The sequence below is a fragment of the Balaenoptera physalus genome (genome assembly GCF_965194825.1).
Source record: "Balaenoptera physalus genome assembly, chromosome: X".
Lineage (NCBI taxonomy): Eukaryota > Metazoa > Chordata > Mammalia > Artiodactyla > Balaenopteridae > Balaenoptera > Balaenoptera physalus.
Genome location: NC_138903.1, coordinates 74,021,146 through 74,034,109, shown reverse-complemented (window position 1 = coordinate 74,034,109; position 12,964 = coordinate 74,021,146). Strand labels below are relative to the sequence as shown.

The window sequence follows — 12,964 nt, the reverse complement described above, 5'->3', positions numbered from 1 at the left end:
TTAAATGTTTTGGGTTTGTTATTGTAGGTGTTTTCCTTCTCTTGTGTTTCCTGTCTAGAGAAGTTCCTTTAGCATTTGTTGTAAAGCTGGTTTGGTGGTGCTGAACTCTCTCAGCTTTTGCTTGTCTGTAAAGGTTTTAATTTCTCCATCACATCTGAATGAGATCCTTGCTGGGTAGAGTAATCTTGGTTGTAGGTTTTTCTCCTTCATCACTTTAAGTATATCCTGCCACTCCCTTCTGGCTTGCAGAGTTTCTGCTGAAAGATCAGATGTTAACCTTATGGGGATTCCCTTGTGTGTTATTTGTTGTTTTTCCCTTGCTGCCTTTAATATGTTTTCCTTATATTTAATTTTTGACACTTTGATTAATATGTGTCTTGGCGTGCTTCTCCTTGGGTTTATCCTGTATGGGACTCTCTTTGCTTCCAGGACTTGATAAACTATTTCCTTTCCCATATTTGGGAAGTTTTCAACTATAATCTCTTCAAATATTTTCTCAGTCCCTTTCTTTTTCTCTTCTTCTTCTGGGACCCCTATAATTCGAATGTTGGTGCGTTTAATGTTGTCCCAGAGGTCTCTGAGACTTTCCTCAGTTCTTTTCGTTCTTTTTTCTTTATCCTGCTCTGCAGTAGTTATTTCCACCATTTTATCTTCCAGGTCACTTATCCTTTCTTCTGCCTCAGTTATTCTGCTCTTGATCCCATCTAGAGTATTTTTAATTTCATTTATTGTGTTTTTCATCATTGCTTGGTTACTCTTTAGTTCTTCTACGTCCTTGTTAAATGTTTCTTGCATTTTGTCTATTCTATTTCCAAGATTTTGGATCATCTTTACTATCATTATTCTGAATTCTTTTTCAGGTAGACAACCTATTTCCTCTTCATTTGTTAAGTCTGGTGTGTTTTGACCCTGCTCCTTCATCTGCTGTGTGTTTTTCTGTCGTTTCATTTTGCTTATCTTACTGTGTTTGGGGTCTCCTTTTCACAGGCTGCAGGTTCATAGTTCCCGTTGTTTTTGGTATCTGTCCCCAGTGGCTAAGTTTTGTTCAGTGGGTTGTGTAGGCTACCTGGTGGAGGGAACTAGTGCCTGAGTTCTGGTGGATGAGGCTGGATCTTGTCTTTCTGGTGGGCACGTCCACGTCTGGTGGTGTATTTTGGGGTGTCTGTGGCCTTATTATGATTTTAGGCAGCCTCTCTGCTAATGGATGTGGGTCTGTTCCTGTCTTGCTAGTTGTTTGGCATAGGGTGTCCAGCACTGTAGCTTGCTGGTCGTTGAGTGAAGCTGGGTCTTGATGTTGAGATGGAGATCTCTGAGAGATTTTCGCCGTTTGGTATTATGTGGAGCTGGGAGGTCTCTTGTGGACCAGTGTCCTGAAGTTGGCTCTCCCACCTCAGAGGCACGGCCCTGATGCCTGGCTGGAGCACCAAGAGCCTTTCGTCCACACGGCTCAGAGTAAAAGGGAGAAAAAATAGAAAGAAAGAAAGAGGCTATAATATAGTGAAGTAAAATAAAGCTATTATAAAGCAGAGCTATACAGACAAAATCTCACCCAGAAGCATATACATATACACTCACAAAAGAAAGGAAAAGGGGAAAAATTAGTATATCCTGCTCTGAAAGTCCACCTCCTGAATTTGGGATGATTCGTTGTCTATTCAGGTATTCAACAGATGCAGTCACATCAAGTTGTTTGTGGAGTTTTAATCAGCTTCTTCTGAGGCTGCTGGGAGAGATTTCCCCTTCTCTTCTCTGTTCGCACAGCTCCTGGGGATCAGCTTTGGATTTGGACCCGCCTCTGCGTGTAGGTCACCTGAGGCGTCTGTTCCCTGCCCAGACAGGACGGGGTTAAAGGAGCAGCTGCTTCGGGGGCTCTGGCTCACTCAGGCTGGGGGGAGGGAGGGGTACAGAGGAGGCGGGGTGAGCCTGCAGCGGCAGAGGCCGGCGTGACGTTGCAGCAGCCTGAGGTGCACAGTGCATTCTCCCGGGGAAGTTGTCCCCGGATCACGGGAGCCTGGCAGTGGCGGGCTGCACAGGCTACCGGGAGGGGCGGTGTGGAGAGTGACCTGTGCTCGCACACAGGCTTTTTGGAGGTGGCAGCAGCAGCCCCAGCATCTCACGCCCGTCTCTGGGGCTCGCGCTGATCACTGCGGCTCACGTCCGTCTGTGGAGCTTGTTTAGGCGGCGCTCTGAATCCCCTCTCCTTGCGCGCCACGAAACAAAGAGGCAAGAAAAAGTCTCTTGCCTCTTCGGCAGCTGCAGACTTTTTCCCGGACTCCCTACCAGCCAGCTGTGGTGCGCTAACCCCTTCAGGCTGTGTTCACGCCGCCAGCCCCAGTCCTCTCCCTGCGATCGGACCGAAGCTGAGCCTCAGCTCCCAGCCCCGCCCGCCCCGGCGGGTGAGCAGACAAGCCTCTCGGGCTGGTGAGCGCTGCTCGGCGCCGAGCCTCTGTGCGGGAGTCTCTCCGTTTTTCCCTCTGCGCCCCTGTTGCTGTGGGATCCGTGCTGTTAGCCGCGGCTCACGCGCATCTCTGGAGTTCGTTTAGGCTGCGCTCTGAATCCCCTCTCCTTGCGCACCAGGAAACAAAGAGGGAAGAAAAAGTCTCTTGCTTCTTCGGCAGCTGCAGACTTTTTCCCGGGCTCCCTCCCGGCTAGCTGTGGTGCACTATCCCCCTTCAGGCTGTGTTCACGCCGCCAACCCCAGTCCTCTCCCTGCGATCCGACCGAAGCCGAGCCTCAGCTCCCAGTCCCGCCCGCCCCGGCAGGTGAGCAGACAAGCCTCTCGGGCTGGTGAGTGCTGGTCGGCACTGATCCTCCGTGCGGGAATCTCTCCGCTTTGCCCTCTGCACCCCTGTGGCTGCGCTCTCCTCCGTGGCTCCGAAGCTTCCCCCCTCTGCCACCCGCAGTCTCTGCCCGCGAAGGGGCTTCCTAGTGCGTGGAAATCTTTCCTCCTTCACAGCTCCCTCCCACTGGTGCAGGTGCCGTCCCTATTCTTTTGTCTCTGTTATTTCTTTTTTCTTTTACCCTACCCAAGTACGGGGGGAGTTTCTTGCCTGTTTGGAGGTCGGACGTTTTCTGTCAGCGCTCAGTGGGTGTTCTGTAGGAGCAGTTCCACGTGTAGATGTATTTCTACTGTATCTGTGGGAAGGAAGGTGATCTCCGCGTCTTACTCTTCCGCCATCTTCTCTCCCCCCCTCGACAAAGTTTTCTTATTCAATATATTGCATACTCTTTACTCTCTTTTTGTTGACTTATGATGATTACTGAGTGACTTTAGATAACTTACTTGATATGTATAACCCTAAGACATGGCACAACCTTTGAATGTAGATAACAATGTGTCACTGAAACTTTTGCATTGCTCAGTTTTGAACTAACAACATTTAGCAGAATAAAACCAATGCTATAAGTAACTTTCTCTACCAATTTGATAATTATTTTCTTAGACCGTCTTCAAATTTGACTCTTTACCTAACTTGGTTTCATTCAATTTCTTAAAATTTTACAAAGAAGAAGCTGCTGGCTATTAACATATAATTTTTATATTTAAATTTTAAGTCACTAAACACAATACCCAAAATTATATGAATCATAAGCATGAGGAATAACATTCACATAGCAGGTATATTTTTTGTTGTTCTTGATGGTAGTGTGGTGGTGTTTTGTTTTGTTTCAGTGATCATGTTTAATTGTGTATCAGTGTTATATATAGTTGAGTGTAATTTTTTTTTTTTTTTTTGCTGTCTTTCTTTTCACTTGCTGTTAGGTAAATGTTAGTTCTCAGTAAGTCATCTCTCAGTTTCCACCTTACTCTTTTTGCACTCACAAGGTGTGTTCCCTTTGAAGGTTGAAATGCAATAGTTCTGTTTCACAAAATCAGTGTTACAAGAGAGCATATAGAGTAGACTTACGGTTAAACAAGGTGAACTGTCAGTTTGGTTTTTTCTCAGCCAGGGGTTGGCAGTAACTGAAGTATGGCAGCTTGTATTCTTCCATTACTGCTGTAGTTTTGCCACCCCATTCAAGATTCAGGTTACTCAAGTAACCTGAATGGTACCCCTGCTTGTGGGCTGTAAGAAGTAGGAGAAAGAAATCTCACTACTTTTCCTTTTCTTCTGAGGCCTATGCCCTGGTTCAGTAACCACGCTGAACCAGCAGAGAGTGAAAGAGGGAGGCTAGCCAGCCTCTTTACCTCCTTCCTCAAAGGCCAAATGGAACTTGTGAGTAGGCAAGAGTTTTCCCTCAGACCACAGATTACCACCCCTTCCACTATGTGGTAAGGTACACAATAAGGGGTTAGGTGGTACCCATAATTAAATTGCCCTTGGTTTTGTAAAAACAACAGCTATCATTATTCAGGAAAGTTGAAAATTTAAATGTACAAATTGAGTAGTGGCCCATATGCCCTAAAACTTTGGACAAAATTTATATTATGTATGAATATAAAGTAATTAGATTATTTTCCCCATGTAGTTTATGGAGTGAGTCTCATTACGTTATACACCTTATCTTAAGAGAGTTATGAAATAAATGTTTTTGAAAATCAAATTTTATAGATAACTATGGTTGTGTGACTTGAATACTATACTGATCATATGGGACAATTAAAAGTGGTCCTCTTTTTTCTGAGAAAGGCATCCTATTCAGTAATTTACTAAAATATTTCACTAATTTCTCACTTCTGTCTTGCATTTTTTATGCCAAACTAATTTAGTAGTTGGGAAGAATAAGCAAAATTAATTTCCTAAAAAAAATACTGTTTTAGCATGCAATATTTTAGGCATCCTGTGGTGCTGTTAGTGTTGTCTTACCCATATTATTTACATCACAACCATGTATACTATTTACAGTTCTACAGTTTTGTCTCCTTGTATTTTTAAGGCTTCCAGTAAATATTTACAATTTTGTCAAATATGTGTCACAAAAATAAATATGTATGTTTAAGCACTCTTGTTAGTGAGCTTTCTTCATAGGTTCTATCAGAAATGCATTGTATTCAAGAATCTTCTGCCAAATATTCTGGTTCCTTAATGTTCAGTCAATAAACTTCTTGGACATTAAGCTGGACTCATCCAGGTAACTTGATAACTATGAGACCACTTTCATTTGTCCATCAAAATATCCAAGAAAACCTGAAGTTTTAGGAACTATGAGATGTAAAATATTATTTGGAGGTTAGTTGTTATTTTGTTTAGTGATAAAGACACTGTATCTCTTTACTAAATAGAAACCTAGGCTTGATGAAGTTAGTGTTTTACTTCTTCACAACTCATCCCCTCCAGCCATATTATTCCACACGTTAATAGAGGGTTGCCATTCAGAATAAACTAGTAAGTAGACTCCAATCTAATTCCAAAATTTCTGATAAAAGACATCCATAATAAATATATTTATAAGATTATTTATACATTCTGAATTTAGATTTTTCATTTATTATTTTGGATTGTAAGATTTGATACAGCTCTGTTTTGATGTTTAGTGTCTTGGTGTGTTCCTTTAACTATTAGAACCACTTTGTAAGGTGTTAGTTTTTATAATCTGTGTTCACCTATCTCTGAGAGCTCAGCAAGTGGAGAGGATACAATACGTTTGGAAGTTCCAACATTATTCCTGAGAGTTTCAACATTACCAATGGGAATTCCAACACTACTTCTCCTGGGAAGTGCACCATTGCCTCTAGGAACTGCAAAATTACCAATGGGGACACCACCTCTGCCCCTGGGAATTCCAGAATTATCCAAAGGAACAGTAGTATTATCCATGGGGATCCTAACATTATTCATGGAAGCCCCAATATTACTCATAGAGACTCCACCCTTGCTCCTGGGAATCCGAGCATTATCCATGGAAACCCCAACATTGCCCATGGGAACTCCAACATTAACCTTGGGGATGATGACATTATTCCTGGGAACTCTAACATTGCCCCTGGGAAGTCTGGTATTATCTCCAGGAATTCCAATTTTATCCCTCATTGCAGAAGAATTCTCAAAACTTGAATCGATAGGAAGATGTTCTCCAGAAGGTGACAAACTGGCCGTTTGCCAAGCTGCTTCAATGCTGTCACTTTCCTTTGCGTTTTCTAAAACAGAAAATCAAAAGTTGTTTTTAAATGATTGAAGACTGACTTTCGTTTCAAGAAAAAAATTCTATGAGTAAGAATGAGAGACTAATAATTCCAAATTTGATCTCAGTCCAATTTTTTTAACAATTTAAAATTATACGGCAATAGTATCATATTATGTAACCTTTTGTTTAGCAAAATATCTTGATAAGCTGTTTTTGGTGTGAAAGATGGACAGAGAAAAATAAAAAATCTGGTTAAATAGTCCCACACAATGACCAGGAATCTGGGGTAATGGAAAATATAAAAGGGAGTGGAAGGAGAGGAAGAGAGAGTCTAAGTAACATTGTGATGGGAGGTGGACTACAGAAGGATGTTAGCCAATGAGAAATTACAGTGGTGGGTAGCTGAAAGGCTTTTAGGAACAAAGACATTTAGTATTCAATTTTATTTCTTTTGCAGTATGAGAAATTAATGAGATTAAGAATTCAGTGGTAACATGAAATCAGAGAGGGGTAACCATGAGGATGGAAGCACATAAGAATTTGCAGGAATATTGAGGAGGGGATTGGATGTGAGATTGAGATTGATCTAATTTTAAGATGAAGTGATCCAAGCTGATTTTGGGTTATACTTGGATTTCAGTTGTTGATAAAGAATCTCTCAGAGCCCTAAATATGTGTAGAAAAAGAAACAAATTATATAATGGTCAGATTATGATTTCCAGACAAAGTTTAGGCTAGATTCCAGATACTGGAACTACCTTCAATAGTTTGATGGGGCTACTTCTACGAGAGGTTTCTAACTGATGACACCATTTTCAGGAAATTATGCGGGTAGGCTACTAACATGAGTTAAATTAAAAATTCCTAATACTATATGGTATCTATAGTAGCATTGTTTATATGTTTAAATAGCTGTAATGATAAAAACAAAAATGTTACCTTATATTTAATAGTAAATATCAATCTAGGATTTTAAAATAAATTATAAATACACATAAAATACATTCTAAATACTTCTATTAATATTACTTTTAAGCAGGCACAGGCTATAATATTAATCATTCATTTGTCAATATTCTCTAGCCAGTAGGGTGCACACATGCAGGAGGAAATGGAGAGATTCTCCTTCTCCTCCTCCTCCCTCTCTCCTGCTGCTCCCCTTCTTCCTCTTCATCCTTCTCCTCCTCCTCTTCCTCCTCCCCATCTTTCTTCTTTTTCTTCTTCTTTTTTTCTTCTTCTTTAAACAGCAGGATCAGGTCCATTATCCTATTAATTTTCTAATCTAAGCCCCTATTATTTAGTTACTGGGTGATGGGTGTGCAGGGTAAAATGTTCTATTCTATTAGTTAAAAAACATGATACAATGTCATTCTCTGAAGATTACCCACCTAACTGGAAGTTGTTTTTAGAAAAGAATATTTTTTTAAAAATTTCTAGAGTTATAACCAGTCTGTATATTTAAGAGTTTACTTTCATATGGTTAATACTGGTGTCTGACTGAATTTACACAACTTAATGTCAGACTGTAAGCACCAAATATAAGGCTTAAATTATAAGATGGTATCCATTTTTTTTAGAATAAGCTAATGTTTTATTGAAAGAAATAGATTTCCAGGTGGTGAATTTGAAAATAAATTCACTGATGAAAATCTATTTGTCTGGAAAATTGTATGTGATTTATAAAAGCAGTCACAGCAAATTCAAAAATCTTACCTCTTGTAAGCAAATTATGATCACTTGGGAAGAAGAAGCATGTCTCCTCTGGGTTTAATGTTAACTCAGGTGCATTTACTTTATGGCTTCTGCCATCACTGTATCGTGGCAAGCTGTGGCTGTGCTGCCTCTGGAGCTTAGGACGCTGGGAAAGCAATGGGAAAGGTCCTTGCAAAGCATGGAGATGGTGACCCCTGAGTGAGGTGGTTGTTCGATTCTCCTCTGGTGGCAGCTGGAGGTAGCCAATTTCTCTTTCTTCTGTAGGAGTAGTTTGGAGTATGTAGAGTCCTTCACTGTTCAGTGGTGCCTCTAAGAGCTCTTCCCAGGAATGCCGGAAGATGGGTCTTTCTCTAAAAGGATACATGCGTCTTGCTACTTCCAGGTCATCACTTCCTGGGGACTCTGCATTTTCTGAAGATTCCAGCCACAGATTTCTTGGGTTTCTTGGGTGACTGTTTTCTGAGAATGGTGAACATTTATTTATTAAAGCCTACAGGTGTATAAGCCCAGTGAATTTCAAAGTTGGAATTTCTGTATCATCTAGCTCCTCATTTCCAGGCACACCAGCAACAAGTATTGTGGTGCCTTTCCCCCTTTCCTCTGGACTGGCAATTCCTGTAACTTCTAAAAGTTGAGATTCTGGTACCCTTGGAGATTTAACTGACATTTTCTCTAGGGGAAGAAGCCCTGAATGTTTTGGTCTTATAAGGACAATGCTCTCTAACTCTTTATTTACTGGGGGGGGGGGGGGGAGGTGGTCACCATCACCACCTGATTTGTAATTCCCAAGTCCCTCTGATGGGTACCTTCTCTGGTGTGTTGATGGGAGACTATGGTTGATTTCTGTTGTTTTTGTCTTCTGGCCTCTTACCGAACTCCTGGATCAATAGGACGAAAATAGATGAACTCATCAGAAACGTCTTGAGCACGTCTGTATTGGAAGGTTGGACTCGCAGAAACAACCTGAAAGAAAATTCAAGTTCAAAACATTACATAATACAATAAAAGCCCATGTGATTAAACCATTAATTAAAAAAATCAGACTATGAATTTTTTTGCTATCCAGAAATAAATACAGTTCATTGCATTACATTAACACATTTAATACCCTTGTCTTGTTTTTGACACATACTATCCTAGATCTGTAAGTCTAGACACTGTAAACATACTCAGATTACTCCAAATCTGTTGAGAAATATAAGGAATCCCCTAAAGAATTTTTTCCTTCAAGGGATACATTATTCTAGTCTAGTGTTTCCCAAAGTGTTTCCTAGCACCTTAGTCTCATCAATGGCTCCAACACACACATACACACACACACACGCACGCACACACACACACGCACGCACACACACACACACACACACACACACACAGAGGGTTCCATGGATAATAATAATTTAGAAAATAGTATATATTCTGTCTTACAACTTCATAATGTAGAGGAGCCTATTAAAGGCTGAGAAGTTTTTTATTAATATATAACTCACTGTATTAACCATGTCATATTTTCTGTATTCTGATGCTTTGATATCTGGGGCCTTGCTGACTCTGGAGGGACTGCCCCTTACAGGGTTAGTCAATTCCTAGAAATAGTATACAACTCATCCAAAAACAAGCCTTTCATACACAAACCAAACAATTTAGAACCCACACTCAACCACCTCTTTTATCAGGCTCTCACACTCTGGGCCACTATCTACCTACCTTAATCACCCCAGGTCCAGGTATCATATAACTAGGGACAACTCCTAGGTCCCAGAGCCTGCTAAAATTATACAAATTAGCCAATCCTAAACCTGAGTACCCTGGCTTGCCTGTTTCTTCCTGTGGAAACCACAGTGAAGCCCCCATTACAAGGGTGCCCCCTCCTCTTGGAATCTGTAAGTATAACAAACTATCTTTTCAATGGCAATCATCTCCTGATCTGTTGGCCTTATCATACCTAAATAATAAAACCTGTATTAAAACAGTTGGCACAGTGATCAGGGTGGTTTGGCCTCAGACTGGAATGATATGTCATTAGACTCTTCTTGACTTACTGACTGGTTCTATCAGGATGCCTGGGACAGTGACTCTGCTTGCTGGCATGTTCTTGTGCTATGGCTCTGATTTCTGTTCCGTTTATTGGGTGTTGCCATGAGTTTCCAACCTAAATTTGGAATTCAAAAGCTGAGTCATCCCCAAGTTCTGGGCTGAGCTTAGTCAATTGCCTAGATACCTGGACAGTGCTCCAGAGGGAACTCTTTTATATAGTTTAGCTAAGCTTATGAAAGGCTCCTCTGAGGTATAACGTCCCTCCAAGTACTGTGGGTTGGGCTTGATTAGTCGACCAGGCAACAATGACAAGTAGTAGAGCAAATTAGTTGCTATTTTCCTATATATTTCAGCCTGACCTGTTGAGTGGAAGGAAAGTGCTCTTCAGAGGTGCTTGTGTGTTGTGAGGGACACACAGAGTCAGTGTGAGGACATTCACCTCAGGGACCATGGCATGGTATCCCAAAAAGGTGTCATTCTGGAAATAAACTCTTGTGTTGCTGCATGCCTTGCTGCTGTTGCAATTTGTCCTCTGACCAGTAGGGCACAAGGATACTTGTCACCCTTGGATACAAGTGGCATACGCATAAAGAAAAAGGAAAAGGGGAAGGGACACTTTATCCCTGCCCCACCTAAAACCGTCAAGGAGGTTATGCAAATGATTCAATGTACAAAATGCCTTATTGAGCACTGCTGCTTACTAGCATGCCTAGGGCCTTATGCTCAAAATCTAGAGACTCAAAAATACTGGTGAGGCCACTGTTACTCTCTTGGAAGTGGATCCAAGCACCTCAGAGGTCAATTAGGACACCTTAGAGAGGGAGGCTTTTATCTATGGACAGGGCCACTCAGGACTACCAGAAGTTTATCTAGTAAACACCTAAAAGATAAAAAATTGGGGGACAGACAGAAGACAAAAGTAAAAAAAGAGAGAAGAAAAGAAAGAAATTTCATCCTCCTAGAGATAAACGCTATTCTAAAAGATTTTGTTAAAAAAGACAATGAAAAGGGACTAATACTTCAGACAGGGGGCTAACTTTGCTATAGCTCTCTGGATTCAAATCCCAATCCCTGGGAAGTGGACTGGGAAAACCTGAAACAAGAAATGACTGCCTAGAGGCAGGCCACCGGGCCCCTTCTCTCTCCCCCCTTTTCCTGTAACCACCTAGAAAGTCTACTCTATGAGTTAATAGCCAAAGACAGAAACTAAAAACTGCAGATGTAAGCAACAAGAAACCCCATTTAAAAAGAAGAATAAGAAGAAAAAGAAACAGAAAACCAAAAAAAAACCCCCCAGAAACAAAACCAACCTATATAAAGGCATGCAAAATAAAAGGTAAATAAATAAATAGTATATAAATATGCATTTTTAATATATTTAAGATATTGATTGACCTGTATGATAACAATTAATCTACTTTTTGTCTGAATTTTCCTGCTCTGTCCATTTCACATAAATAGAAACATGCAATATGTCATCTTTTGTGTCTGGCTTCTTCTACTTAGCATAGTGTTTTCAAAGTTCACTCATGTTATTGCATGTATTAGTGCTTCATTACTTTTTGTGGTCAAATAATATTCCAGTGTATGGCTATGTTCCATTTTGTTTATCCATACATTAGTTGATGGAAATTTGGGTTGTTTCCACTCTTTGGATCTTAGGAATAATGCTGCTATAAGCATTCATGTATGAGTCCTTGGATAAACATAAATTTTCATTTCTCTTGGGTATATACCTCACTGTAGAATTAATAGGTCATATTATAACTCTATGTTTAAACATTTGAGGAACTGCCAGACTATTTCCTCAAGTGGCTGTACCATTTTCCATTCCTGAGAAGTCTTTTAAAATTGTATTTAACTTAGTTGTTCATAAACATATTTTAATATGTAACATTTTAAATAGAACCACATATTAACATTTGATTGGAACATACTGTGGGAAAGTGTTCTAATCAAATAGGCAAGGGCCTTCTCATATTGTTATCCCATATAGAGTAAAAATGGAGGACTACTGAATAGATAGACATTTTTTTCTCCTAAAAATATCTAATAGTAAAAGGTAAAAAATTTAGAAAAGTGTTTTTTGAGGACCTAATCTCATTTCCCCATTGATAATGCAGCATGAAATAGATAAATATTAGCCTGAAGTTTGCATGTGATGCTGTTGCTTTAGTCACTCTTTCTTTGGTTCTGGGTTATATTAGGCATTATTATATCATGAAAGCTAGAGAAAAAATATGAAAAATAGTAACATTTAAAATCAAATGCTAACAAAATTTAGTGGCTATTTTGAATTTTACTACAGCTTTTATTAAACTCTATATTTTATACACTTCAAAAATCTCAGGGGAATAAATAAAATCCTACCTGAAGCTGTAAATAAGATTCTAAGATAATTTTACAAATTAATGTAGTATATGAATAAGAATTTTATTTCTTGAAGTTACATTCATTCAATCCAATTTATGCTAATACTATCCTTTCAATGTTCAAAGAAAGAAAAATCTACATGTGTTAAACGTCCACCTAACATACCAGTCTTCATCATGCCAGCTAGTGCAGCAAAATGAAGGGGAAGGTAAATTATTGTCCTCTCTCTTTTGTTATTTTTCTCTATGGATTCTTCAATTCTATTTTCTGGAAATGGTATTCAAATTTTCACTCTAAGGTGTTTCAATAAGAAACTGCTTCGAGACACAAATACAGTTTTAAACAATTGAAAATTTGAGTGTTCTACATTTGGCCATGTCTGACCAACGTCGAATCAGTACTTACAGTGGTTGAATGGTGGCAAGTGTTACACTGGATCACCGGAAAATCTCTTGTCAGGGCCAAAATACAGTTTGCATAAATGATAGCACCTATGCATCTGTATTCTGTAAGAAAAGAGAGAACTCTGAGTTTGAAGAGTCTACTCAAGGATAACTTGCAGATTGCCATCTTTGTGATAGTTTAAAATATATGCTGTAGTTGAATAAAGAGAAGATGACAAATAAAAAGAGAAACACTTTTAACTCTTCTTTTCCTTCTAGCACATAGTAGTATACCCAGTGATGACAGTGGTTGCTATTTTTAGCTAGTCTGGAAAGTTTGGTTATGTGGCTAGTGCTACTGCTATATCCAGGATTTCACTAAACAGCCATAT

General features: G+C 39.8%; 1 pseudogene across 1 annotated transcript; it reads right to left on the bottom strand.

The window, feature by feature from the left end:
* Window positions 1-3,200: 3,200 nt before the first annotated feature.
* LOC309653080 (connector enhancer of kinase suppressor of ras 2-like) lies at window positions 3,201-12,958 on the bottom strand (annotated as a pseudogene). The gene has a single exon. The product of its transcript is annotated as a connector enhancer of kinase suppressor of ras 2-like (transcript).
* Between the last annotated feature and the right edge of the window lie 6 nt (window positions 12,959-12,964).